The sequence below is a fragment of the Meriones unguiculatus genome, chromosome 6 (assembly GCF_030254825.1).
Source record: "Meriones unguiculatus strain TT.TT164.6M chromosome 6, Bangor_MerUng_6.1, whole genome shotgun sequence".
In the NCBI taxonomy this organism is placed as follows: Eukaryota; Metazoa; Chordata; class Mammalia; order Rodentia; family Muridae; genus Meriones; species Meriones unguiculatus.
Window position 1 is genome coordinate 95,217,929 of NC_083354.1, and position 27,757 is coordinate 95,245,685.

The 27,757-nt window shown below is 40.6% G+C and overlaps 1 long non-coding RNA gene across 7 annotated transcripts in view; it reads right to left on the bottom strand.

The window, feature by feature from the left end:
• LOC110562186 (uncharacterized) overlaps nt 1–27,757 on the bottom strand; it is a 102,835-nt gene that overhangs the window by 61,949 nt on the left and 13,129 nt on the right. For 5 of the 7 annotated variants that reach the window (XR_009592435.1, XR_009592436.1, XR_009592437.1 and 2 more), the window contains exon 3: nt 13,392–13,554. This is a non-coding gene — a long non-coding RNA (uncharacterized LOC110562186). Of the gene's footprint in view, nt 1–8,026; nt 8,058–13,391; nt 13,555–27,757 lie in introns of all 7 variants that reach the window. The other 2 variants (XR_009592433.1, XR_002477222.2) reach the window with 1 other exon arrangement.

Below are 27,757 nucleotides of genomic sequence, written 5' to 3' on the forward strand. Positions count from 1 at the left end.
TGCATTCAGTCCTCCAGAACCCTAATAACAAGGAAGAAAACCAGATGGTCATATGTACCCAGACCCCACACTAAGAATATGAAGACAGGAAGATCCCAAGAGCTCACTGGGCAGCCAGTATAGCCTACTTGGTGAGTTGCAGGCAATAAGAAACCCTGTCTCAAAAACTGGTGGGACCAGCAGGATGGCTCAAGAAATGGAGATGCTTGCTGCACAAACCTGGTCAGACTTGAGTTTGCTTTTCAAGACCTACCAAGAGTTAAAAGTAGATATTTGACTCCACAGAGTTGTCCTCTGACCTCTGAAATACACATGCCGTGATGCATTTGGCCACACTCAAAATTTTTTTTAATAAAAACAAAGGCATACAACACCTGAGGAACACTACCCACGGCTGTTCTCTGGCCTCCATATGTACACACATACATATGTAACTTCATACACACAAGCATGCCATACACACACTTATTAAAGACAGAGTGAGATATAGTATGCGATTCACTTGGAATAGCGTTTAGAATGTGTTAGTTTAAAACTAATAAGCAGGAGGCAGGGGAGCTGGCTCTGCAGTTAAAAGCCTGTTCTAGCAGAGGACCTGAGTTAGGTTCCCAGCACTCACATGGAGTGACTCACAACAGCCTGTACTCCAGTGTCAGAGAACCTAACAGCCTTTTCTCGACTCTGGGGGCACCTATACTCACACATTCACAGATACACATACACACACACACAATTTAAAATTAAATACATAGCTACCCAGAAAACTTCTATCCTGTGTAAGCCACAAATATTGAGGGTCACTGTTATTCACAAACAAACGTATCCTAAGAAGAAGATGCTGTTTTCATTGACTGCTGAGATAGGCATATGACTTCTTCTCATATATAAAAGAGGTATTATTTTTTCAACAGAAAGCAAAGAATGATTGTATAACTCAATCAAAGGGCATCAGCTTTTAAAAATGTTTTTAAATTTCTAGCAAATTTCCATTTCTTTTCTGTTCTCTGTCAGTCTCTCTGTGTCTCTCTTTGTCTCTCTGTCTCTGTCTCTCTGTCTCTCTCTCTCTCTCTGTCTCTCTCTCTCCCTCTCTCTCTCTCTCCTCTCTCTGAATAATTCAACCTGGAAAGCACTGGCTCTGTAAAAGAGACAGCTAAGTAGTGTAGCATATCCACAGTGCATAGGAGCCCTTCCTGTGGAGGGATGCAGAGATGGTGTGTGCTGGGAGCTTTGGTATTTCAGTGGGTACAAAGGAGTGATTGGCACAATTCAATACACACAAAGGATAAAATATGTGAGATAACAAGAGAAGAAGATAGAGTGTGAAACTACAGCTGTGATCGCAGATATATATGTATGTGTGTGTTTAGATATATGTGCATATGCCTTCTAGATGAAATGACCCTATGAAAATGTTCCCATCCAACACCCGGGTACTAATACCTAAATACTATGGTCCACTAAAAGGATTTGGGACTTGGTACAGAAATATCTGATGGCCTGGCTGGGGCTGGGAAAAACAAGCAAGTCTGGAGCATCCTTTGCTTAAAGAATACCATGCCAGAAGTGTCAAAAGAGATTCTCACGGGATAAACCTTGTGCCATGAGTGTCCAGTGAATAGTGGCAATAATAACAGACTAGAAGCCATTGAGAAACAAAAGAATCTTACCATCTATCCAGTACTGACTGGATGGATGGATGGATGGATGGATGGATGGATGGATGGATGGATGGATGGAGAGAAGAGAAGAGAAAGATTTTCTGTGCAACAAAATGCCATCTGACTATTGTAAAAGCAGTATGAAATCAGAAAATCAGCACTATGTCAGTGAAAACCATCAGTGGTCCCACAACTAGTGGTGAAAGCTTAGTGGGGGATCATTTCCATTATCTCATGGGAATTTTTTCCATAATCTCAATAGTCTTCTCTACCTTACACTTATTAACTACAAACAGGTATAATAGCTTTAACGATAGACCCAGCAGGATATTGAGAGATCCAGATGAGTGCTTCCAGAGGCCCAGGAAGCTGGCTGACTGAGTAGTGTGCTTGCTGCACAACAGGAGGACCTCAGCACCTGAGTGGCAGCTTAAGACTGTAATGCTAGCATGAGGTAGTGAAAACACAAGGGTCCCAGGGGCTTGCCAGTCCAGTAAACCGATAAGCTCCATGCTCAGAAGAAAGAAAAAAAAAAATCCTGTCTCACAAAATGAAGTGGAAAGTGACAGCCAGATACCAGCGTCAACCTCCAACATACCATGTGTATGGTGGCCTTGTGCATTTGCATACACAGACACAGAAATGCACACAGTAGAGATCAGTTGCACCACAAGGAGACAAACAAAACTATGTGCCATTTGATAGGACACAATCAGTCTTTAGATGATCCTTTTAAAATATGCAGAGACCGGAACTTACCAAGAGAAGGGATCACACAGAACTAATCTATAGAACAGGCTGTAATTCCAGCTCTCAGGATACTGAAGGATGAGGATTGGGAGTCTGAGATCAGGTTGGGCTACCTAAAGAGCCAGGATCTCAAAACAAAATAAAACAAAAACCAACAAAACTGACTTGTTCTCTTTAGAGGAATCAAGGCCACAGAATAAAGAGTAAGATAAAGAACTGTTCCAGACTGAGTGGGTTTCCAAAGGCAAGGCACCTTAGTGCAGCAGCCAGCCCTGTGGGCTCCACAGTTGTCATACCGTCTCTCTGAAAGCACGGGCTACCAAAGTGAATGTACTTCATAGGAGGTTCTGGAGCAGCCAGAGCATCATGGCTCCAGCTTTCTCTCAGATGGTTCAAGAAAAAAAAAAAACTAAAAAAAATAAAATCTTTCTTTTTTTGAAACTTTAACTTTGAAGTTATTCCCTTTAATAAGGAAAAAGCAATCATTTACTTTGAGAACAGTAAACGCTATTTTTACACCATCTATTTCTAAGTCTATTGTAACAGGAAAATGAGTTAATATCTACAACACAGTTAGCACAATGCCTTGGGCAGGCTAAAACCTTTAAACTGCAGCTGAGCACAGTACTGAGTGTTACAGACACATGAGTTCTGAACTATTGGCAGCGTAGTCTGAAAAGTCAAATGAAAGGATTCAATCATATTATAGAATTGTTACTCCAAGAAGCAAACGTTAGGACCAGATGACCTTGAGGCCCCATTTGTACTTAATTATGCAGAGTTGCATCGTGCTAATTACCATGTTTCTTCAGCCCTTTCCCAGGCAGCCTCCTGATTAAGATCATTTGTTAGGCAGAGGGTGATCGGAACAGCACCAGCAAAGCTTTACAGAGCTTGATTAAACATCGCACATTTCTGGGTTCCTTTCGAACACATCCCTTCCCTTTCTTGCTATGGGAAGAAGCTGGTTTGAAGTATCTCTCCCAAGGGCACAGAACAAGCTGATGACAGAGCCAAAAACAAGTACCTTGAGACTCATTGTCCTTGTTTCTCTGGCTGGTTCCAAATGACCAGCTCTACTTAGCACATCTGAGGACAAGGCTCCAACTCAGCCAAGTTTTGATAATAATAGCTAACCTATTATTATTATTAACCTAGCTTTGTCCCTTTTCAACTCGAACTTTGTACTTAATTCCAGATCCAAAAACATTGCCCCAGGGCTTGACAGCCTCCTGAAAATAATTTGATGGAGCATATCCTGTGCTTAGTTACCTCCAAAACTGTCTTCATTTAAAAAATGAAAAAAGAGGCGAAGAAAGAAAATTGCAAAGCACTCAGCCCAGTATCACAGTCTCCTCACACTGCACCATTTCTGGCGTACTCAGCTCGCTTTGACATCGAGGGGCACTCTGCCAGCAAAGAGCCACATGGACTGCCGAAGGGAATCACAACCTGACCCTCTCATCTCCTGCTCGTCCCCCTTCTCCAGGGCCCCACTGCCAGCTTCACCAACAGTTAATTGTCTTTTCATGCAAAGATTTTGACAGCTCCTCTCCCACAAGCCTCACTCAAATCTTACCCCCACCCCCGTATAGTTTGGGGAGGGGAATGTTTCCATTTTTAGGACAGCATAAGACCCGGCCCATTTAATTTAGAAATTAATAATAATTCAAGTGCTCTCTTCCCCGTGTTCTGGAAGAGCAGTGAAGCAGCTCTGAAATGAGGCATTTACTACTGTGCCTGCCAGGACAAAAACAGATGGACCAAAAAAGTTTAGATGGATGAATCTGAAAAATTGGATGACCTTTATTATACCCCAAAAGTTATAAAAAAAAAAAATTAGAAGTGCAAAACTTCCACTTGCCAAAAGTCTCGCCAATTTGCAAATTTCATATTGTGAATGCAGACACAGGAGGCGACAGTTTCCATCATTCTCTAGGCTGTCCAATGTCATTTTCTAGGCACTAGCCCACTGAGTCTCATTACCTGGAAAGTCTAGAGAATGGTTCTGCTCACCAAGGCCACTTCCTTGCTTCAATAAAGAGAAAATGTCCCAACTGATAGTACTGCCCTCCCAGATTCACCCATGGTCAAGGTGATGTAAAAACTGCAGACTTAGACAATCTAATTGGATCAGCGCGGTCCAGCCGCAATTGTAGAGTCTGTTTATCCTGCCAATCCTAGCACTGCTACTGAGGTCTGGGGAAATGTGCTGCTGCTTCCAATGCCTGCAGTAGAAACTTGATCTATAACGTACGGTATGTAGTTACCAAGCTCAAGCGTCAGTATGATATGACTTAATAGAGTATAAAACTACCAGATCCCCAAAGGGGTCAGAGACATGTGTCCAAGAACCTGAGAGGGAGGAGGGAGCAGGGACATGCATCCTTCTCCTGTGGGAAGCCTTCTCCTGTGCGAAGTCTCTGGAGATCTGAGGCAGGTGGAGTTGGGGAGCACATCAGCCTGAGGGGCAGATACTGAACTTCCAGGCAACTCCAGGCCTGGGAGACATGTTGAGCCTTAAGCTTGGGCACTACATAGTTTTGTAGGGCATTAACCCTCCTGCTGTTTCTGGGGGCTCTGACTAGCAGCAAATCACACACAGAGGGCATTGCACTTCACACCACTCTGTGAAATACTCCTCCAGCTATGACAACAAAGAGAATCCCTTAGGTCTTTTTCATCACAATCTCTTGGGATTCAGTTGATCCCACTCAGTTATATTTATTAATTTAATTTACTTTAGCAGCAGAAGCAGGGCACTGTGATATGTTTAAATCTCAAAACACTTTCAGAACTAATATACACAAGGAAAAAAAATGGACATTTGTGCTTTTGTATCAGTTACTTCTGTAAAGTGAGGAAAATGGTAAAACATTGCGGGTGGAGCTTTCTATTCATATAAGCTTAGCAGGAAACATCCTTCCAATAATTAAAATGCAGGCTGCTGGTCTCCCTCGGGTTTTTTATAATTTGTTCACATTCTTCTGCTTATTAGGAAATTTGGACTGTGATTTTGGATGCTGAGTCAAAAGAACTAATTAAATGATAAATGTCACTTTTTCTCCTGACTTACAGAACCAGGATTTGAATAACACGTTCTTCTGTTATGCCAAACTAAGAGAGAAAATATTACTCTTCTGTTCCTTAGAGGACAACAGGGATTAAAAGTGAGTGGTTAGTAAATAAACAAAACGTTCAGTCTTTCTGGGATTTTCCACTTCCACTTTTTTACAAAGTATAGTTTTAAACCATTCCTGATACTTTGAGCGATTCACTACCTTGATGGAATCCTGAATGGCTTTAATTTCATTATTCCTATAATTTACAAATAAAGCTCAGAGAAACAAATTTCTGAATACCAAGGTTGCTTTACTCAAGCCTGCTCTCGTTTCCAGTCTTGTCACTGTTTATAAAGTTGAGTGTTTCACCCACAACGTTCAATCCTTTAGTCTCTTCCTATTCTTTTCACATCCCCTACAACTCCATGACAGGCTTCAAAACTGGCGTCAGACTGAACAGGCCTGAGTTTCTATTTCACGGAAGACCTAACTACAGTCCACGGAAACCTGATACAATAACTCAATAACCTCCCTGATAACCAGAATCAATAACTTAGTTAAGTCCCCAATCAAATTAAAAGTCAGTTAGAAATGCTTTGTCTAGCTAGTCAAAATGATACTTTGTTACCTGGGCACACTTTGTTACCTGGGCATTCCATGAAGTTCCCCAACTGCAGAACTAATCATGAGGTGTCTTCCCACCCTGACGCCTTCCACCACCACCACCCCACCACCCCCACACATATCCCCTAGATCAACACCAACCAATCAACCTAAAGGTTACCTAACCGTACTGGGAATTGCCTTGTCTTTTATTTTGAATTACAATTTATTCACTTTGTATCCCAATTATAGACCCCTCCCTCCCTCTTCCCCTCCCAATCCCGCCCTCCATCCCTCTTCTTCTCCCATGCCCCTTCCTCAGTTTACTATTAGGGGAGGTCCTCCTCCTGTTCCATCTGATCCTAGCCTATCAGGTCTCATCAGGACTGGCTGCATTGTCTCCCTCTGTGGCCTGGTAAGACTACCCCCCACCCCCACTACCTCAGGGGAAGGTGATCAAAAAGCCAGCCACTGAGTTCATGTCAGAGACAACCCCTGGGAAAAATGCTTAATCCTCATTCAGAAAGGCAAACAGGATAGACATTGGAAGAGAGAGAAAACAGGGAACAGGAGAGGAGCCTACCACAGAGGTCCTCTGAAAGACTCTACCCAGAAGGGTATTAAAGCAGATGCTGAGACTTATAGTCAAACTTTCGGCAGAGTGCAGGGTTTCTTATGAAAGAAGGGGGAGACCTGGAAGGGACAGGAGCTCCACAATGAGAACAACAGAACCGAAAAATCTGGACCCAGGGATCTTTTCTGAGACTGATACTCTAACCAACGACCATTCATGGAGATAACCTAGAACCCCTGCTCAGATGTAGCCCATGGCAGCTCAGTCTCCAAGGGGGTTCCCTAGTAAGGAGAACAGGGGTTGTCTCTGACATTAACCTCTAACTGTCTTTAAAGTGAATACTCACTACAGGGTTTCCATTCTATGGAATGGTGGCCCCTGTATGCTGGAAATTTCTGCAAAATAAACATTCTTTGCTTTCGAATACTACCTGAGTCTGAGGTCTTCCTTCAGAGATTCTCAGACCTAACAAAAGGATGTTAGGTCAGACACAAAGATGGACTATGAATAACTATTAAGGAGACTGAAGATGGCCCAAAGTAATTTGGTCCTGAACCCGCAACTCTTCACAATCTTGGAGTCCTGGCCAATCAATTATCTTTGCAGCATATCTAACATGACTGGCCAATTTTTACCCTGTGTGTTTCAGTTCATATGTGGAAATATTAAGAGACTTTAAAGCAGAATAACAAAACTTAGACAAAATGTTTCAGCAAAGTCTAACCAACACTATTCAATAATAAGTATTTAGTAGTGTTCAATAAATGGAAGTTATTATCACATGATTTTAACATCTGCAAGAATACTTTGTATTCATGGATAGGTCCAAAAATGATGTATAATCACAGAAATTGCTGCCAGAAGAATGGATTTTTTATTCTTTCAGTAATGCCACACATTATTATTATATCTCCTTAATTTAAAACAATAAATTTCTAAGGACTTCCTGTGCACTGTGATTTTTATCATTGGTTAAAAATTCAGTTTCCCACTGCACTCAGAGATGATTTATGGACTCCAACCAGCAATGGCTGGGAATGTGTCAGTCTGTGCTTCTGTAAGCCATGCCTGCCAAGGGGCCTATGTACAATTGCTCCAGCCAGTCCAATAGTTCTAAAGGACATTCTTTGTAAAGTGGATAGTTGTGCCAATTTAAATCTAAAATTGTTCTAAACTTTATGTGTATCTCAATATTCTTATAAAAGAAAGTAGAAATGTGATATTCTAGTGAAGTTCTTTTCTTGCTTAGTTCAGAAGACAGGTCTTCAAGCTTGTGCAAACAGAGCTCAGCCAAGGGAGAGAACTACACCGCCTTGGACCTCTGTCTTAACAAATACTATATCTTGTATCTTGGAGACAATACAGAAAGGCAAACTCACTCAGAATAGGGCTACTTTGTTTTCCGATTTCCTAAAAAAAAAAAAAAAAAAAAAAAAAAAATTACCTATAGTAGAGGCCATTTTAATGAGCCAGAACACCCACCTTAGAGTACCCTGATCTTATTGTCCTCTCTGTTTCCCAGATCCTCCACTCAAGCTAAGGTTTTGAGAAGTGCCTCTCTATTGCCCGCCAGGAGCCAAGCTTGGGGTGCCCTAATCAACAGGAACTAAGCAACCTACCTTTTGTAGTTTGGGGCTTTCACTCTACACACAGTAAAGCCAATAATGCTAACACGTGTGACGTAACACATTTTCACACAATTCTACACCTGTGGAACCCACCCACAGCAAAATACGGGACATTTCCCATGCCCTATGCTTGCTTTTATTTCAAAATTGTATCTAGGCTAAACATCATGCCACGCACCTATAATCTCAACAATCGGGAGACAGAGGCAGGAGGATCCTGAGTATAAGGCAAACTGGGCTATATAAAAATAGATCTCAAAAAAATTAAAAAGATAAAATAAAATTTTATCTAACAAAATGCTATTATCTGAGTATATCTCCCAAAATTTGAATGTTGGAGTTGAATAGCCAAAGGGACTATATTAAGAGAATAAGAGATGGGCCATTAGGAGAACAGGCCTAGGTGGAAATGGAGCCCTAACACAGGGTTTAGGTACTTATGTTCCCAGTGTATGCATACAGAGCACCTGGATTTAGCCATATGGGGTTGCCCAAAAGGCTCCCAGCAAACACAGATGGTACCTTAACTATGAACTTCTTGGTCTCTAAAACCACCAGAAAAGAAATGTCTAATCTTTATTTATTACCACATTTCAGTAATTCTCTTGAGGCAGCACAAATGTACTAAGAAAGTTAAGTGGTTAGAGCTGGAGAGATGACTCAGCAGGTTAAGAGCATGTCTTCCTCTTTCAGAGGACCTAAGTTCAGTTCCCAGCATCCATGCCAGGTGCTTAGTAACTACCTATACCTCTGCTTCAGAGGATCATTCACCATCACCCAGCCTCTGTGGGCTCCCACGTACAGGTAGCTTACATTTATACACATTAATAAAAGTAACGCATCTTTCATAAAAGGAAGATGGCAGATGTAATATTCTCACTTTTGACAGAAGATTATTAGAGGAGTAAGCGAATAAAGACAGTGAGATAAACAGGTTCAGAGTGTGGGAGGCGCTACACACTCTTGTCATGACACCACACTCGTCATTTTACAAAGGACACCTACCTCCCTAGTCCAGGGTTTCTTATCTTAAATTACAATAATATCATATCCATTCATTGATCTCACTGATTAAGTGAACTGAGTCATATTTATGATCTCAAAGCACCTGAAGGGTACACAATGGAAAAAAATAATTGCTAATTTTTGCTGTTGAAAATTTGATACATGCACATCATGTGTTTTGATGTAATACACCCGCATTTCCTGTCCTCTAAGTTTTCTCCATCCTTCCCAGCCACGTTTTCCATGCAACTTCAGTGCTTTTTGTTCTTGTTTTTCATACCCATGAGTCTATGTGCATGAGTTTATGACCATCTGCTGGAGCATGCGTAGCTTCTCATTTCACACATCCCTGAAGAAAACCGACAGAATCAATTTCTGGTGGCTCTTCAGTTAGGCGTGGAGCTTCATGATCATATCTCACATCCATGTTTGAATCTCACACAATATTACAATCATTGTGAGGTCACATGAGCAACTGCCCTGTTGTGTCTAGAAAACACTATTTCGTTTGTAGTTATCCACTGCCTCTGACTAACAATCTTCCATCCCAGTCTTACACATGATTCATGATCTTTGGAGGAAGTGGTATGGTATAGATGTCCCATTTTGACCTAAGCAACTCCACAGTCTCTCACTCTTTTAACTGTGTCCAGTTGTGGGTCTCTGTGTTAAGTACCATCTACTACAAAAAGAGGCTGCTCTGATGAGGGTGGAGAGATGCATGAATTTATGATGTCATTAGTGGTCAGTTTAACACTGGGTTCATTTAGCAAGATAATAGCACTAAGTTCTCCCCACAGGGCCAATGACCTCTCTTAGCTAGTTTCTTGATCTACATAAAGGTATCAGGTCTATGGAGCAGGCCTTAAATGTAATCACAAAGTGGATGCTTATCATTTACAGACAAGGCATGTATGTCTGTAATCCTATCACTTAGGAATTAGAAGACAAAGCTTAAGAGCTAGCTTTTACATCACTTTCCCCTGGCAGGACTGCGTTGACAGGCCACAAGGGAAGAAAGAGGGCATGTTTAAGCCCTGATGCAACTTGATGAGATGGGGTGGATGGGAAAGGAAGCTCCCCTTTTCCTTGGAAAAGGGTTAGAGTTAGGAAAGAGAAACAGGCTATAAAGTAAATAAAATAAAAAATAAATAAATAACAGGCTGTAAAGTGAATAAAATAAATAAGTGAGAAAAAAATTAAAAATTAAAAAAGAGAGTTTAAGGTCATCCTTGGCTGTATAGGAAGCAGAAGGCTACCCTAAGACACACGAAAACCCTATGTCACAACCCAAAAAAACACTTGTCTTCAATAAAGCTGTCAACCCTTCATCTCTATAAAGACCATTGTGTACAAGACATATCACCTTTGAGGCCAAGCCCAGTGACATCATAGAATCAAGACAAGGAAGGCATCGACCAGAACAACACTGACAGCTGGCAGATGGCCACAGTGTCATCATCCATAGATAGTCCACCCTGCACCTTAGCGGCATCACCATCAAGGAGCTCTCCCTGCACCAGCGCACTCAGAAGTACAGCTCTAGCAAGATGATCTCCCCCAAGCACTGTGCTGCCCTGCACCCTTTCCCCTCATCTGCCATCAGAGGTGTAGCCATACCAACAACCCCCATCCCAAGAAGGTCAAGTGAAGCTGAGGGCAGAGCATCTTTCTAGGCTATAGCAATGGCCTCTAATAAAGGTCCCTTGGCCTGCTCTTTGATCACCTCCCCCTGAGGGGGGAGCAGCCTTACCAGGCCACAGGAGAGGACAAAGCAGCCACTTTTGATGAGAACTGATAGACTAAGATCAGAAAGGAGAGGAGAACCTCCCCTATCAGTGGACTTGGGGAGGGGCATGCATGCAGAAAGGGGAGGGAGGGTGGGATTGGCAGGGGAGGAGGGAGGGATACAAAATGAATAAAGTGTAATTAATAAAAAATTATAAAAAAATAAAATAAAATAAATAATAAATTTTTTTAAATAAAAAAAAAGTAAATCATTATAACAGTCAGTAGATACAGCTTGTACCAAAGCAACTTCCTGGTTTGGGATGCTGCCCTTTCCTGTGGTATGGCCCACAAAGGTCAAGAAGTAATATTTGTATCCCCATGACTTTGATTTAGCTGTTGAAAGAAAGCATGTTTCATTTAAACTGCTAATTTTGAAAGCCACTGCTAAGAATTCAGAGAGTAAAGCCATGCCTTTCTTTGATCACCCAGGCTGCTGTAATTACAATGAATGTTTTTGGTGATCAAGCTATTTGTTTATCAGATTTTCCGATTTTTAAAGCATAAAATGTTCTAATCCTATCAACCAAGCAATTAGTATGCTCTACAAAACAAATCAGAGCTGGAGAACAAATTTAAAAACCGTTCTAGAGTGATCTATCAGCCCAGAACCTATAGAATGCTTTATGACCCCACCCTAGTTTCAAGGCTAAATCCTAAGCCTGAAAACGCCCCAGAGTGGTTTTCATGTCTTTTAGAGATGTGAAACCATATTATTATCTGGAGAAAGCACAAAAATAAAACTTACGGACATACAAAATCCTTCCTTCAAATCCCTAACCCCTGCTACAAAGCTAAAATTCCTGCTGATTAGAGCTGAAAAGAAGGTTTTGTGAAGAGGGGTAAGAGCTGAGACACATGGTTTATATGTGTTTCTAGCCTCCATGATGGAAGAAGTGTATTCCAAGACCTACAGATGTCACTCTGGTCTGCAGCTTGGTGCAAGGGATTACCCTTTCATATACCTTGTTGAAGGGTTCAGTTGGGGACCCGACCTCCAGCCGCACCTTCTGCATGATAAAGCATGCAAGTCTTAGCATGCCTTTCTCTCACATCACATTCTGCCTTTAGGATTTGAACTGGGACTTTTTTTGTGTGTGTGTAGGGGTTTGTTTGGTTTTTTTTTTTTTCATTTGTTTGTTTGCTTGCTTGCTTCTTTGAGTTATAGGCTATGAAAATTTTTTCCATGGGGCTACATAACTGAATGGAGTTGAAAAGAATTGGCACTGTAAAAGGTTTCAGAAAGTGCAACCAAAACCTTAACTCAAACTAAATGCAGAACGACTGTAAAGGGCTTCCTGCAGCACTTGCCTTGGTTGTTCTACACAACTGCACTGCAGCCTAGAGCGTGCACACACAACACACACGTGTGCACTGCACAGGCCACCCTGCCACACCGCACCAGTGAGTGCTGTCTGCTGAAACACCAGCTCGGCTCTGAAACCATCCTGTAATGAACGGCAATGTTTTTATAGTATATGCAAAGTTTTCTGCTCCTGCAGAAACATGATGGCTTGATGACAGAAAACAAAGACTTTTCATATTTTCCTATCACCATTCTTCAGCTTGTGAGCATCAAATTAGTCTATCCTTGGATTGTTTTATGTTCGAATGTATGATTTTTAAAGCTGCTCTTTGAGTTGCTGACTTCTTTCATTAAAAAAAAAAAATGCTCAATGAATTTTTCCTTAGGATTAGGATGAAATTTTCCATTTCTGAAATTTCCCTAAACATACTTCTACATATTTATATAAAATAGCATTCTCTGCATTTATAATCATAAAGTCATATAACTGGTCAACTCTAAAAAACGTTAAAAGACGTGATGCTATATACTACATTAGCAAATTTAGGCAAGATTTACTTCTTTATATAGAAATAAACAAGCCACAATCTAATAGTATGCAAAACTTGCTTCCATCTGCAATAAATAACCAGGCCATATAAATTAACAAATTAAAATAAATGTCTGCTTTGTTATCAATAAAAAAATTTCTCCAGGAGCTGGAGAGTTGCAGTTGACTCAGAGGTTAAGGGCACTTGCTGGTCTTGCAGAACACCTAAGTTTGGTTGCTAACTCTGCATAGTGACTCACAACTATCTCCTCCAGAGGATCCAGTGCTCTCTTCTGACCTCTGCAAGCCCCAGGCACACACATGGTGCACATACATTCATGCAGGAAAAAGGACTCATATACATGAAACAAATAATCCCAGAAATTTTTAATTCTCCAGTATTTATGTTAACCTGACTTTTTGGGTTAAAATGTGAAAGAATGTGCTGACTAGAGACCTTAGATCCAGTCTATGAGGTGGAAGCTGACCTGTGCTTTGGGACGTACTTCTTGGACAGGACTGAGGACAATGGGAAGATCCTTCCTCATCAACCCGAAAACCAGGAGAGCAGCCGAGCTTCTTCTTCCCCCGATATGAAGGCCACAGAGGTGTTTCTCACATCCTCCTCTGGTAAACTTTCCTGGAGAGAGACTGTAGAAGACTGGGCTAGCAACACGGCTGAGGACAGTGATGACAAGCAAAGATTTCCAAGACAACAATACTGAGAACAGAGGGCTGAGGAAGCCAGAAAAGCTAAGGAGGAATATCTCAAGTGTAGGCCTCAAAGATGTGCAGCCAGAGAAAAGTCAGGACACCTCAGTTAACCAAGCATTTGCCCTATCCATTAGGCTAAAAAGCAGGTGATATCGAGGAAAACGTAAGCTAACCTCAGAAGTCTCTGCATACTCTTAATAGGCTTAAGAATAGTACATTTGAACAAATAAGAACATGGCAAGGCTAACTAAGTGTCCAGGTCAATGTCAGACCAATAACCTAACATATGCAAGGTCCACAAAAGAGAAGATGAAAGGAAAGGAAAAGGGGGATGAACAGGAGGAAAAAGGAGAAGGATAAAAGAGAGAAGAGGAAGGGAAAGAAGAGAATGAAGGGAGGGGATGATGGCAGTAGCTATGCAATAGTTAAGGAAGCAGATACTACAGTCACATTAACCCCAGTCTGAATCAAATATATATAGACATAGATAGACATGGATATAAATATGTGTATATGTGCACACATATATATTCAAAAAATTTCCATAATATTCACCTATGCCTCTATACATATTTTAGAAACACATTTATAAATAAATTCTTTGCCCTGTCATTACTAATAAATTATATACTGGGGGATTTTTTTATATTAAAATGAAGCTGCTTTGTTCAGCCTTTCTTTGCCTGTTTATCACACATGTACTTTACTTATACAGGCAGTTTGGAAACAACTATAGATCAAATATGAATCCAGTGGGCATAAAAATAAACCACAAAGGCCTCAACTCAACAGTAGGTCTAGTCAAAGACACATAAGCTCAGAAGCAACCACTTATTCCCTGACTATTGGGTGGTCACTGTAACTTGGCTCTAGGCTAGATTCTGAGGACACAGTGCCTTTCTAAAAGGTCTAAGGCTGGACAGGAGAGAAATGTGCAAACCAACACTCAGAGAAGCACTGACCCAGACTAGGCTTAGACTATGTGCCAGGCCCAGTGGTCATGGAAATGTGCTTGCCCTTCCCAGGGAGGACAGTGAATTTGACTGTTCCCCACACAAATATTTGCTGACACAAATACACGTGACAAAGAGTCATATTGAGATCTAATAACTATTTTTAATTTTGCTGAATCTGTAGGATTCACCAATATAAATCCGATATTATGAACAGCCCTTGTCAATCAAGTCCTCACCAGCATCTAGGTGAACTTACAACTACCCTTTGCCCCCTAATTTTTTTAATTTATTTATATTTTTATTAATTACAGTTTATTCACTTTGTATCCCAACTATAGCCCCCTCCCTCGTCCCCTCACAATTCCAACCTCCCTCCCAGGCCCCTCCCACTGATAAGGGAGATCCTCCTCCCTTTTCATATGACCCTAGCCATGAGGTCTCATCAGGAGTGGCTGCATTGTCTTCCTCTGTAGCCTGGTAAGGCTGCACCCCTCTCAGGGGGAGGTGATCAAAGAGCTGGCCACTGAGTTCATGTCAGAGACAGTCCCTGTTCCCATTACTAGGAAACCCACTTGGACCCTGAGCAGCCATGGGCTACATATGTGCAGGGGTTCTAGGTTTAACACATTTCCTACCTTTCATTTGCAATGCCCCCTAGGCTTGTCCTCCACCTTCCAGTTGCAGTGAAGGCCATCACCTGGCCGTTCATATTGCTGTGCTCCCGATGTGATGGAGACATATGGCTAATGTGTCCTTAATTGTGTTATTTTGCTGTGCTCAGTTGTGATCTCATCTCCTGAATTTTCTTCAGCCAATTATTGTCAAGTGCATTTAATTTCTTCTATTTCATGTTAGCCCTTTGCCAACATTCCCCTCCCCACAGAGCCAATGTTCTGCCAGAGACACACCAGATTTTCACTTTCCTCTGATGCAGAGACTCATGCTATAGACTTGTATTTTCCTTTTACGGAAGGTCCAGCCAGGCACTGTGAGAGCTAACTTCTTTTAGTCACTGTTTGTCCTCAGCTTTTATTTAGTATGCCCCTGTCTGCATGTATACTTACTTAATCATACGACAGTTTGTAAAGTGCCAACATACTCCAACAAAACAGGACACACATTCCGGATGTTACACAACTAATGGTAGAATGCCATCTACTCATCCTCTAGCTAATGAAAAAAATGTAGCTGAGATATTAGTAGGGGAGCTAAAGGTAAAAGTTAAAGACCTAAAATGTTTATAGTACTGAGAAATGAAACACCTTTCCATCGACTGTTCCACAGTCAACACTTCATATGTTAGTCGCACTTCCAGGAATCCAGCCAACTGTGGATCAGAAGGAGCAAATTTGTTTTCTCATCATTAGCTCCTACACAGTACGTTAGAACTACTCACAGTAGAGTGGGTATTATAAGTCATTCAGAGATGACTTTAGGTACATGAACAGATACATGGATGTAGATCTTACACCATTTTGCAAAGGGTAGTCAAGAACCTGCAGACTTGTATATCCACAGGGGTCCTAAAAATCAATGGATTTCAAGGGATGGTCATGAATTCCCTACCCAGCTTCAAAATTTTCCTGTTCCTCCCCAGAAAATAGTTTTAGAATCATAAAGTAATTTTAAAAGACCATAACTAGTATACACTTCCTTTTAACCTGGCATTTATTTATTTATCATTGAAAATAAACAAATTAATTCCTAACACCAACAATCAATTTATTATTTTGCCTTCATTCTTTTTATGTTCTTTAAGTACATCATTCCCACCAGTTTTGAGTGTTGGTTTCAAGAAGAGATTCACAGTTTGCAACTTTTAGGTTACATTACATCTGCTTTTTATAGTGTGAGTCCTAAATGTACTAAGAAATAAAACATGTTTTAAAAACTAACAAAAAAGCTTGGTCCAGATCATGATTTGTATAATTTAGCTATTTAGGGGGAAAGCTATCAGTTTTTTAAGTTAACATTTTATCATGAAATTTTCAGTGCATGAATAACAAATTTCTTCACACAGATTTTTCAAAGGTGTACAGGCACTAAATTTGTCCACAAAGAATTTAAAGAGGATATTAGAAGTGGACTTAGAATGCTGGGTGGCAGCTGGTCTGACATGACAGGCTTGAACAAATGTGCCAACAAAGCCCTTATGGTTTATTGGGTAATTATAGGACGAGGCACTGGTGCCAGCCAATCAAATTCCTGGGCAGCTACTTCTAAACCCACTTTCTCTTAAAGTAGATCATTAACAATGCACTTTGGTGGAGAAGCATTGCTCGTACTCGACATAAATAGTCTATTTGCAAACTTAGTCATTTGGTCAAAACGCAGCACATCAGTGCTGGTACAGTGCACAATCACCTCCAGATTACACGAGCATCTTCCATTAAAGACAGAGGGAGTGTTCAGACAGGAGAGCAACGGATGGGCCGCAGTGGGCACATGCCCATTCATTCCATCCATAAAGCCACACGCTGACACTCAGAAGTGAGTTCATTCCATTTGCTTGCAGGACTCTAAAATTCTGCTCCAGAGCTTATGTGTCCAATATAAATTAATTCCTCTCCAGAAGACAGAAACTTCAAATGGGAAAGACAAATCTTAACTTCTGGAAACCAGTTGCACCCACTTGGCTCTACGTAACCATTAAACAAAGAAGTGATCCCTAAAAGACTTACACAAGATCAGGACTTTCTCCTAGTGAAGTGGAGGTGAATACTCATTCATGAACAATTACCCCTCCCCCCACACTTCAAGGGTCAGATCAATTTCCAAAAAAATTACAGACTTTAGCCTTGGTCTAGGAAACTGTTCAAAAGTTATCATGGGGCTGATGTGAATTTAATGTTCATTTTCTAATATGGCATTTGTTTTCATTCCCAGAAGGGTGCGGGTATCTAATCTTGAAAGTCAGGTTTCTGAACAAAGTATTTGATCCTCAGGAAATGTATAAACATTAAGAAGAGGGAGCAGGAGAAATGGCTTGGCAGTTAAGAGCACATACCACTCTTCCGGAGTACAAACGTTTGGTTCTTAGCATCCCAGCACCTCCACTGAATAACCCACAACTACCTGGAACTCCAGCTGAAAGAGGGACCCAACAGGCACCAACACACAAGTGCTAATCCCGACACAGATAGACACACAAAACTGAAAATGAATTTTTAAAATATTAAAAATTAATGAGGGACGCTCTGCCTCTAAGTCTTCTATAACCAGACACGGTGCCCCTGGCGAAAAACTAGCTGGCGTGAGCACTACCTATTGATGCTGAAATCACTGCACTAGAGCGAGGTGACAAAAGCCTCACCTCAATGTAGGAAATTCCAAGAGTGAGCTCTCAAAGGAGGGATCAAGTTCAGAAAGCTTCAGTGGTTACCCAGACTCCCAAGAGAAGGGCCATTTACTAAGCATTATGTTTATATTCCGGTGTGTTGGCAAGTGGCTCTGACATATCCGCACATACTAGCTGCCTGTGCACGTTCTTCTTCCCTATAAGGAAATGCCCATCACGGAGGCCAAACTCGGACAAACCCTGAAAAAGTGACAATTACAAATATTTATCAGATGTAGCTGAGCTCTTCCATAAAAAAAAAAAAAAAAAAAAAAAAAAAAAAAAAAAAAAAACAGAAGGGAGATGAGATGGAAGGGCAAAAAGGAAATGAGTTCAGAGATGGCACGGAAACTACCACAGCAACTCAAGGACCTCAAGGAAGAGGAGGCAGACTGCTAACAAGGAGAACAAGTGTGCAGGCTGCAGGAGCAGTGAGAAGGGTACCTGCTGCCATTAGCACCTTAAATTATCTGAACTCATCACTCCATCTTCAAAGCAGTGGATGGAAAGTTTACACTGAAAGCAAAGCACCTGGAGCTGACTCATATCATCAACCCAGCTAGGCACTGGTTGATTTTCTATTACATTTCTAAATGGTGAGCACACATCTTCTAGTAAGCTTATTCAGCCTCAGCCAAAAGCATCATACCCAGGCAAACTCATCATAATTGGAGGGCACCCGATGAAAAGATAATCTGAGAAGATAAGACAGACCATTGGGACATAGATTTTAATCCTGAAATCTTATTCTGAACAAGAAAAAATAATAGTTTCAAATGAAGCAGCATGAGGAAGCGTCTCTGGAGCAGCAGCCAGGCTGTTTTAAAAGATAAGGCCTCACAGCATTGCTGTGAGGAAAGTGAGCTTTCACCTCTGAAGCAAAGCCAAAGTGCAACCAATGTCTCAGAAACACAAAACACTTTATCACAGACACAGAGGAAAACTCATTGGCAATGCTTATATTGTCACACAATGAGCATCAGGAAATGTTGGCCAGGAGAGTACAGGAAGGGACATGTCCAGTTCCAATCATTGTGATAGTCTGAAAGAAAGGAGATAAGGCTGAGATCCCTGCTTCAAAAACCAAGAAGAGGATGAGATCAAGAAACAGGGAGCATTACAAAAGCAAAGGCTAGTCCTGGACAACTTCTTTCAGGAAATGTTTAGGGAGGCCTTGAGGATCTTGGGAGGTTGAGTTTGGAAATCATGACAGCATACCACAATGCATATCAATCTTTTCAACTTCAATGGACCAGGTGCTACATGCTTCAATAAGAATGTAATAAGTGGAGATCACTGCCTTCTCCTAAATCTCACCACTTACTTATGTCCAAGGACTTAGTCCAGCTCAGAAAGATCTAAAAAAAATTTTAAAAACCTATACATGAAAGACACAACTATTTAGAAAATGTGAGCTAACAGTGTGCCTTCTTTGGATAGGGAAAAGATATACAAACTCCCAGAGCTAGAGTTCTAAAATGTTTCAGCAAGTAGTACATACAAAAAGGGAAATCTTGCAGTGTCTCGTCTGTCTTTAAACTCTCCTTCCAACCACTTGATCACAACTGATCTCCTTGAGATACTAATAGTTGTTTATCTGAGCAATGGAATGGTACACTTCACAGAGAGTCTCTCTCTGGAAGGCATAGCTCCTTGGAACAACACCACATTGGCCAAAAACCTTCATTTCCTGGAGTGTAGCATCCATCCAAGAAATACTCTCTCCAGGGCCAACCTTGCCAAGAATAATACAGACAAGCATGTTGGCATTCACAAACTTTGAAGGTAGCCCAGAAAGAGACATGCTCAGAGTACCCATAGTAGAGAAAGATGTGCACCCTGCTTCTTTATCAAAACTATCAGCTGCCTGAGAGATATAGCTAGCCACCATTGGTAAGCCAAGACTGACTCAGCAAATAGAAGGTTCTTTTTATTTAAATTATATATATATATATTACAGTTTATTCACTTTGTATCCCAGCTGTATCCCCCTCCCTCTTTCCCTCCCAATCCCACCCTCCCTCCCTCATCTCCTCCAATGCTCCTCTCCAAGACCACTGATAGGGGAGGTCCTCCTCCCCTTCCATCTGACCCTAGCCTATCAACTCTCATCAGGACTGCCTGTATTGTCTTCCTCTATGGCCTGTTACCCTCTCAGGGGGAGGTGATCACTCACAAAGGCAAAAGGGAAGGTTATCAGTCATCTGAAGAGGGAGAAAACAGGAAGGGACAGGAGCCTACCACAGAGGGCCTCTGAAAGACTCTACCCAGCAGGGTACCAAAGCAGATGCTGAGACTCTTAACCAAACTTTGGGCAGAGTTAAGGGAATCTCATGAAAGAAGGGAGAGATAGAAATACCTAGAAGACTTGGAGAGGGGCATGGGAAGAGATGAGGGAGGGAAGGTGAAATTGGGAGGGAATGACAGAAGGGGCTACAGCTGGAATACAAAATGAATAAACTGTAATTAATATAAAAAATTAAAATTTAATAAAAAAAAATTTAAAAAAGAAAGACCTGGAAGGGACAGGAGCTCCAAAAGGAGAGAAACAGAGCCCAAAAATCTGGGTACAGGGGTCTTTTCTGAGAATAATATTCCAACCAGGGACCATGCATGCAGATCACCTAGAATCCCTGCACAGATGTAGCCCATGGCAGTTCAGTCTCCAACTGGGTTCCCTATAAGGGGAACAGGGACTGTCTCTGACATGAACTTAGAAGGTTCTTTTAAAAGGGCAGATCCTTGGGCTGGCTTTCCCCAGGGTCAGATGATTGTTCAAGGTTCCTGAATAAACTTCATTAAAAAAAAAATAAAATAAAATAAAATAAAAGGGCAGATCCTGTGCAACAAAATCTGATTCTACTTAGAGTAGAATCTCCCAGCATGGGTCTAGATCCTGCCAGTGTCTCTTGTCTCTATTTGACTTCGTGACTGAAGTCAGACACTACAGAAAAGAATCCACCAAGGTCTGCATTTGAAATGTCCCTAAAGGCCCATGTGCTAAAAGGCTCAGACCATAACCTGTGGTGCTGTTGATAGGTGAGGAATTGCTCTAGGAGGGGATGTTGAAATTCCAGTGTATACTTATATTTTCTCTCTTTCTCTCTGCCTCTTTCTCCTTCTCTCTTCCCCTGCTGAGATGAGGCATCTTGTTAGACTACTCAGTCCTTGCCAAAATGTTCTGTCTCAACACAGGACCAAAAGCAACAGAGCCAAGCTACCATGGACCAGAACCTCCAAAGCAATGAGCCAAAGTAAATCTTTCTACGTCTGAAGCTGATTGCTTCAGGTATTTGTCACAGTGATTGAGAGCTGACTAATATATGTCCCTAACTAACCAAGAATAATTAATTTCAGTCTAAATCCAGCAAAATGCAGGGTTGAAGTTAGTGGTAGTAGTGCCCATGCCTGGTGTATGTGGAGGCCCAGGTTCACTCTCCAGTACTGTGTAAATAAATACACCCAATCAAATTCACACATTTGATTAAGCTTAGTGTGAGTGCCCTTGGGAGAGAGAGCAGAATAGAGCTGTGACCAGAGATGACGGCTATCATCCTCTCCCTGAACTTCTGTCCTTTGTCTGTTCTCCAAGTAAAACACAGTGTGCAGAAATTATAAAGGAGTCAGATGTTCACAGGTGCTGTTATAATAGATTTCCCTACAATCTCACAACAGGGAACCCTGGAGAGAGCATGCTAATCACCTTCTATACTGCTCAGTAGCTACCAACCCTCCAAACAGCCGAAGGATATCATTAGTACCAACACTGCTTCAGAGTGAATAAATAAATGAATAAATAAATAAAGAAATGAATAAATAAATAAATAGAAGGTTAGCAGGCATGGCGACACATACCTCTAACCCCAGAACCCAGGAACAAAGAGGAAGGGGGACATCTGTGAATTTGAGGCCAACACAGATAGTTGCAGGCCAAACAAACAAACGAAAAATTCTCTTCCAACAGTAATTCTATTTCAGAACATTTTCATATTTAAATGTATAAATATTTCATAAGTAGTCTTGTATTCATTAAACTAACAATTGAGCTTAGCATTCTGGAGAGATGGCTCAACACTTAAGAGCAGATGACCCTGGTTCAGTTCCCAGCACCCACAGGGTGGTTTAAAAACATCTGTAATTCCATTTCCAAAGAAGCCTACCCCATCACTGGCCTCCCTATATACTGCATGCACATGCACAGACATACATGCTGGCAAAATACCCATATGCATAATATAAAAATATTTTTAAAAGAATTTAGTTTATAAGCCTACTAGGAGCTAATTTAAGATAATTTTGTAAGTCACCAATTTATACTCTAGAAAGTATATTCTGCCCCAAACTAATCTAGAAAACTCTATTCTCATGAACTAGGCTGGGTCTCATAAACAAAATTTGTAGCAAAGTTTGAGTTAAAGAAGATTGGAAAAAAAAAAAACCTTGGGAAACATACTGTTGAAGCCGTAGAATCACACAGTCATCAATAGACACACAGTAAAATTAAGAAAGATGGGCAGAGGGAAAATATCTAAATACCTTTTAAATGAGATTTGAAAAAAGAGATGGAGAGGCAATGGGGTGTAAAAATAAGACAAAGGCCACTTTCAGACTCCCTGATAAACAAGCGGCCATCATTCACCATCATGCAAGTTAGCGAGGCAGAGAGGCCATCAGAGCAACGCTCCTGCTTCGCACGTTAATTATGCGAGAAAGTCTAGTCCTTGTCTGGCATACAGCTAGTTAGATTTCTAGTTTTCCATCTCACTGCCCTAAGGAATCATTTATGTTGGCTCAAGCCACAAGAGACTAATGGATATTCCCCACCCCATAAACCAGCAGCCACAGTCATGTGTTCCTATGGCGAGGTTGGTGTGGAAACATGTGTATGGCTTTCCACATCACCAAAACCATCATTCACCATGAAATCATGGCAGCCAGAACCTTTCTAAAATGCTGGTTACCTAAACATTTGGACAAATGTTTGCCTGAGCTGGTCTTGAATTTAGCAGAAAGCTTCAAGAATGAAAAACCCCAAAAGGGGAAAGAGTTCTGTAGAGCAGTAAATGTGAGAAAACCTCTTTGGCCTTAGATAAGCTAAAGTTCATGGGAAAATGGGGATCATGGCATCTGTGGCCTCTTCCTTCCACAATGTCAAGATTTGACCGTTTACCTACTTGTCTGTACCTTTATCAAGCAATTTTTAATTAATACTCAGGCTTTGCCTTAGAACATTTAATTTAGCGCCAAAGGAATAAGCAGGGAAAATGTTTTTACTTCCAAGGATGCTAAAAGAATGTTGGAATTTTCAAAAACTTTTCACTTTGCTGACTAAAATGTCGAGATATCAGATTTAAGTCCATGTATAGCAATACCATCTTCATTCCAATTGGGGGGGGGGGCAGTCACAGTTACAGAAAAAAAAATACAAAAATACAAATCATACTACTTTGATTTAATGCCCAACCTCATGAAATTTGCACAAGAATATAAAATATTATCAGTAATCCTACCTTCTTCTTAATGATGTTCAGATTTCTATGTCAGTAGCCTTTCCATTTATATATTTGCTCATCTTTTATTCCATGAGATATATCACTGTCTGCTAAGTTCAGGAAAATTCAAGGATGGTGATGGTTATAAATTCCACCCTAACCAAGAACCTTGAATGAGCCTAAACAAGTGTGTTTATAGTGAGCCCTCCACAGGCAGGCAGTAATTTGCAATTCGGGAATAAGAAGTTGATTTCTGATGAAAGCATTCAGCTCCTCCAATATTGAGCCTGATTGTACCTATGAAATATTATGTATGTGTCTAGACTTGATGGGATGAATCAACATGGAGGGAAATGGGACATACTAGGAGCCTCTGAAGTTCACCCAGCACTGTGGAGAAGTTACTATTGTTTACAGAGGTATTTAGACATTACAAATGGCACTATTTTGTGTGTGTCTGTGTGTGTGTCTGTGTGCATGTGTGCATGTTGTAGAGGTAAAAAAAAAAAAAAAAAAAAAAACATCTTGCAGGAGCTGATTCCCTCCTTGTACCATGTGGATGCTGACTATTGAACCCAAGTCTTCATGCTTGACAGCAATCACCTTCACCTAAGGATCCATTTCACTGGCCCACTTTCCTTTTTTTTCAGTATTTTTAGTCAAATAAGCCATAATTCTTCATTTTCACTGTTTTTCTTTTTCACTGTCAGAAATAACAATTTCACTTTCAAAATGGAAGCCATGAGAATGAAGATGTCACAATAGCAGTGAAAATCAACAGTCTGGCAGCCATAGGGGCTGAGGGGGAGCATGTCTGAAGCTCTTCTCAGGAGAATTATCACAACTTGGCCTGTCCCAGAATTCTCAAAAGCTTCATTCTCCAGATTTATTTCGTATGCCTTGTTATACTCATCCTGATTGTTCAATGAGGTATTTGGCAAAAGTAGAGGTACTGAGCATGTGGTACATATGTGCAATCTGAGAACGTCAGAGGTTGTGTGGGGAGGATTACAAACTGGAGGCCAGCCTGGACTTCATGAAGAGACCCTAAATCAAAAGCAAAGAGTGAGGGACAAGTGATTACCTAATGTTTCTGCTACCTGAGGCAGCATTCAAGTGGCGCTGACAAGAAACTTAAAAGGAAACAATGGGCAGTGAGGTGTCTATGTTAGCTTTGACATGTTCTTAAATATCCTTGCAACCATGAAAATGATATGAGGAGAACATGTCTACAAGCAGTGCTGTGCCACACATCCAGAAAAATCATCAGTCTATAATCTTCACCCTGGGGGACCTTAATGTTTACTCAAGCACAAAATGAAAGCTAAAGTAAACTTGTAAATTATCTGTTGTAACAGTCAAAAAATGCCCCCCACACATACACTCACTCATATCATAACATACAACACACTACACACACACACACACACACACGGGTGGGGTTGCTGGGGAGACTGACTTTGTAAAGACATGTGGCCATGTGGCTGTACTAGTTAAGGAATTTACCATATTTCCATCCAATCAATAAATTAACCAAACAGAGACATCAGTGCCTACATAAACTCTACAATTTTTATAAAGACTTTGCAGAATTGATCTAGAAATGTCACTAAATAAGCAAATAAACAGCCCAAACAAAAACTCCAAGAGAGAGGGAATATTACAGAAGAATGCAATGTGTACAGTTACCATATTAGAGCACTGAGCACTCCATATTTCAACAACAACAACAACAAAAAAAAGATATATGCAGAAAGAGAAAATAGAATCAAAACATACAAAAGAACAACTCATCCATAGTAGAAATCTGTCTCTAAGAAGACCAGATGTTGGGATTAATACAGGCTAAATCACTATCATAAATATTCTCAAAGAACTAAAAGAACTCATTCATCACCAAAGGAAAATATGACAACAATGACTCACCAAAGCAAGATTATTGATAAGACATAGAAATTATAAAAATAAGGAGAATTTGCATTGTGCTTCATTGCCCTCCCCAACTGGGTGGTAAATTCTTATTGCGAAGAGCAGTCACACTGTATGCAACACATAAATAAATCAACCTCCAAATGACCAGGTAACTGTCTCCCTGCTGGCTGGCTTATATAGTTCCAGAAGGTGTTAAGTAGGCTTCTTGGAGAGAAAATCGTCTATAGTCTTACCCAGCACTAGACCCTACATACTACAATCCTGTCAAGATGTACACACTTGCTATTACTTGCTGTTACTTCATGACGGTTCATGAAGTAACCAGCTTCATATCCAGCTTTCTGACTGGATATGGCTTGTTCAACAGGAAGAATAAAATTCCTCCTGGTCAAAAGCCCATGTGTGGCAAGATCACAGTCCCTGGAAGGAACATACAGTTGTTCTACTAAATGACCACACTGTCAAACTGTTTCATAAATGTTTATGGTTATACCAAGCGATTTGTGATGCTCTCAACTTTGGTTGGAGAAGCTTCTTTCTGCATTGGGCAGTAGCTACTGCAGAAACTCATAACTGATTGGCGTGTAGACAACAATGAATTCTCAGTATACATGGGGTCTCTATATCACCCTCCTGCCATCCAAAGCTCAGGGAACTTCAGAGAAAATGGGGAAAATGAGACCCAGCAGCTGGGGCAAGGGGAGCGCTATAAAATACTGACTTCTAGTCAGGACATGGCTACTGCACACATCAATGATAGACGCTGTGATTACTAAATAAAACTTGCACAAGATCAAGATGATCAAAATTCCAACATAGATGGAGAAGAAATGCAAGCCTGGTGCTGTAAACCTAGCAAAAGTCCCATATATGGGGAAGTCATAGGCCAAAAGAAAGAACCTAATACAGTTATTTTGCTATATAGACATGGTGTCAAACCACCTTCTAAATACATATTTATATTTATTTATATTTATATTTATAGATCAGTGCTGCCCTTAGCCACTATCAGAGAAGCTTCTTAAGACTCACAACTGGTAAAAGTCCATCAAGTAAATGACTGAGGAATGCTCAGCCTTGGGTGTGAAATCTCTATCAACACCTCAGGGAACATAATAGAAGAGAAAGGAGAAAGAATTTTAGAGCCAGAAGTTAGGGAGGCATGCCTTGAAACACTGTCTCCTGGACATGGCATGGCCAGGACACTCCTGAATTCACTGCGGCTGTGGTTACCTGCAAAAGTTTGTCACCATTCCATTGTGTATGGAGAAGGGCTCATGAGGCCCTTTTCCTCCCTAATAGACTGTGGGTAGTTAATAAGTTCTGAGGGAAGGAGAATCACTTTCTTCAGTAGCATAGTCACTGATAAGTTGCCTGGGTTGCAATATATAGCCTCCTAGCCCATGCTATGCAAACAGTTTACAATTAACTCAGTGGAAGAAAACAAAAAAAAAAACTAGGTATCAAAACTAAGAGGGAGATAAGAGAAGGTGATCAAAGTTAAACAACCAAAACACAGTTGTGCCAGGTGTCTTTTGTCAACTTGACACAAACCCAGAGTTATCTGGAAAGAGAATCCTTAACTGAGAAAATGCCCCCATCAATTTAAACACATCTCTGGGACATTTTCTTGAGTAATAATTAAAGTGGGATGCCAACCCCACTGTGGGTGGAGTTATCCCTGGGCAGGTAGACCTGGGTCACATAAGAAGCAGGACGCGAAAGCCATGGGGAGCAAGTCAGGAAGTCCATGGCCCTTGCTTCAGTTCCTGCTTTTGTTCCTGCCTTATCCTCACTTGATGATGGACTAAAACCTGCAAGCAAATAACCCCTTTCCTCCCCAAAATGGTCAAGGAATTTTTACATAAAAAAATAAATGAATGCAAATAAATGAGCAATTCTTTGCCCATGCATTCCTCTATTCTTTCACTATTTATCAACATACACAAACACTTTAAAGTAACAACTACATAGATTTTGTCTTCTTATACATGAACATTGAATCAATTTTACAAAAATAAATAAATCAGGATGCTGAGTCCCCATTGCAGCAATATTGGCCTCTATTGGAACAGTCATGAATAAAGAATTCTTTATCATTTTAACAAGTGCTAGAATTTCGTTTGTTTAACATCACATAAACAAAAGCATATTATTTGTCACTAGCAACATTTTGTACTGAAATAAAAGAAAACTAGATAGTAATTTATATTCACATGAAGAAATAAAGAACATTATCAAAGGCAAATTCATACAAAATTATAGAAAAAATGATATGCATGGATTTTTATTCATAATCATTTTCCCCTACCTGATTTAAGAGACAACTAAACAAAGAATAATTATAAATTATAATTCATAGAGTAGTGTTTATAATAATTATATAAGACAGAAAGTGAGGACAAGTTTTATTACAGTAAATT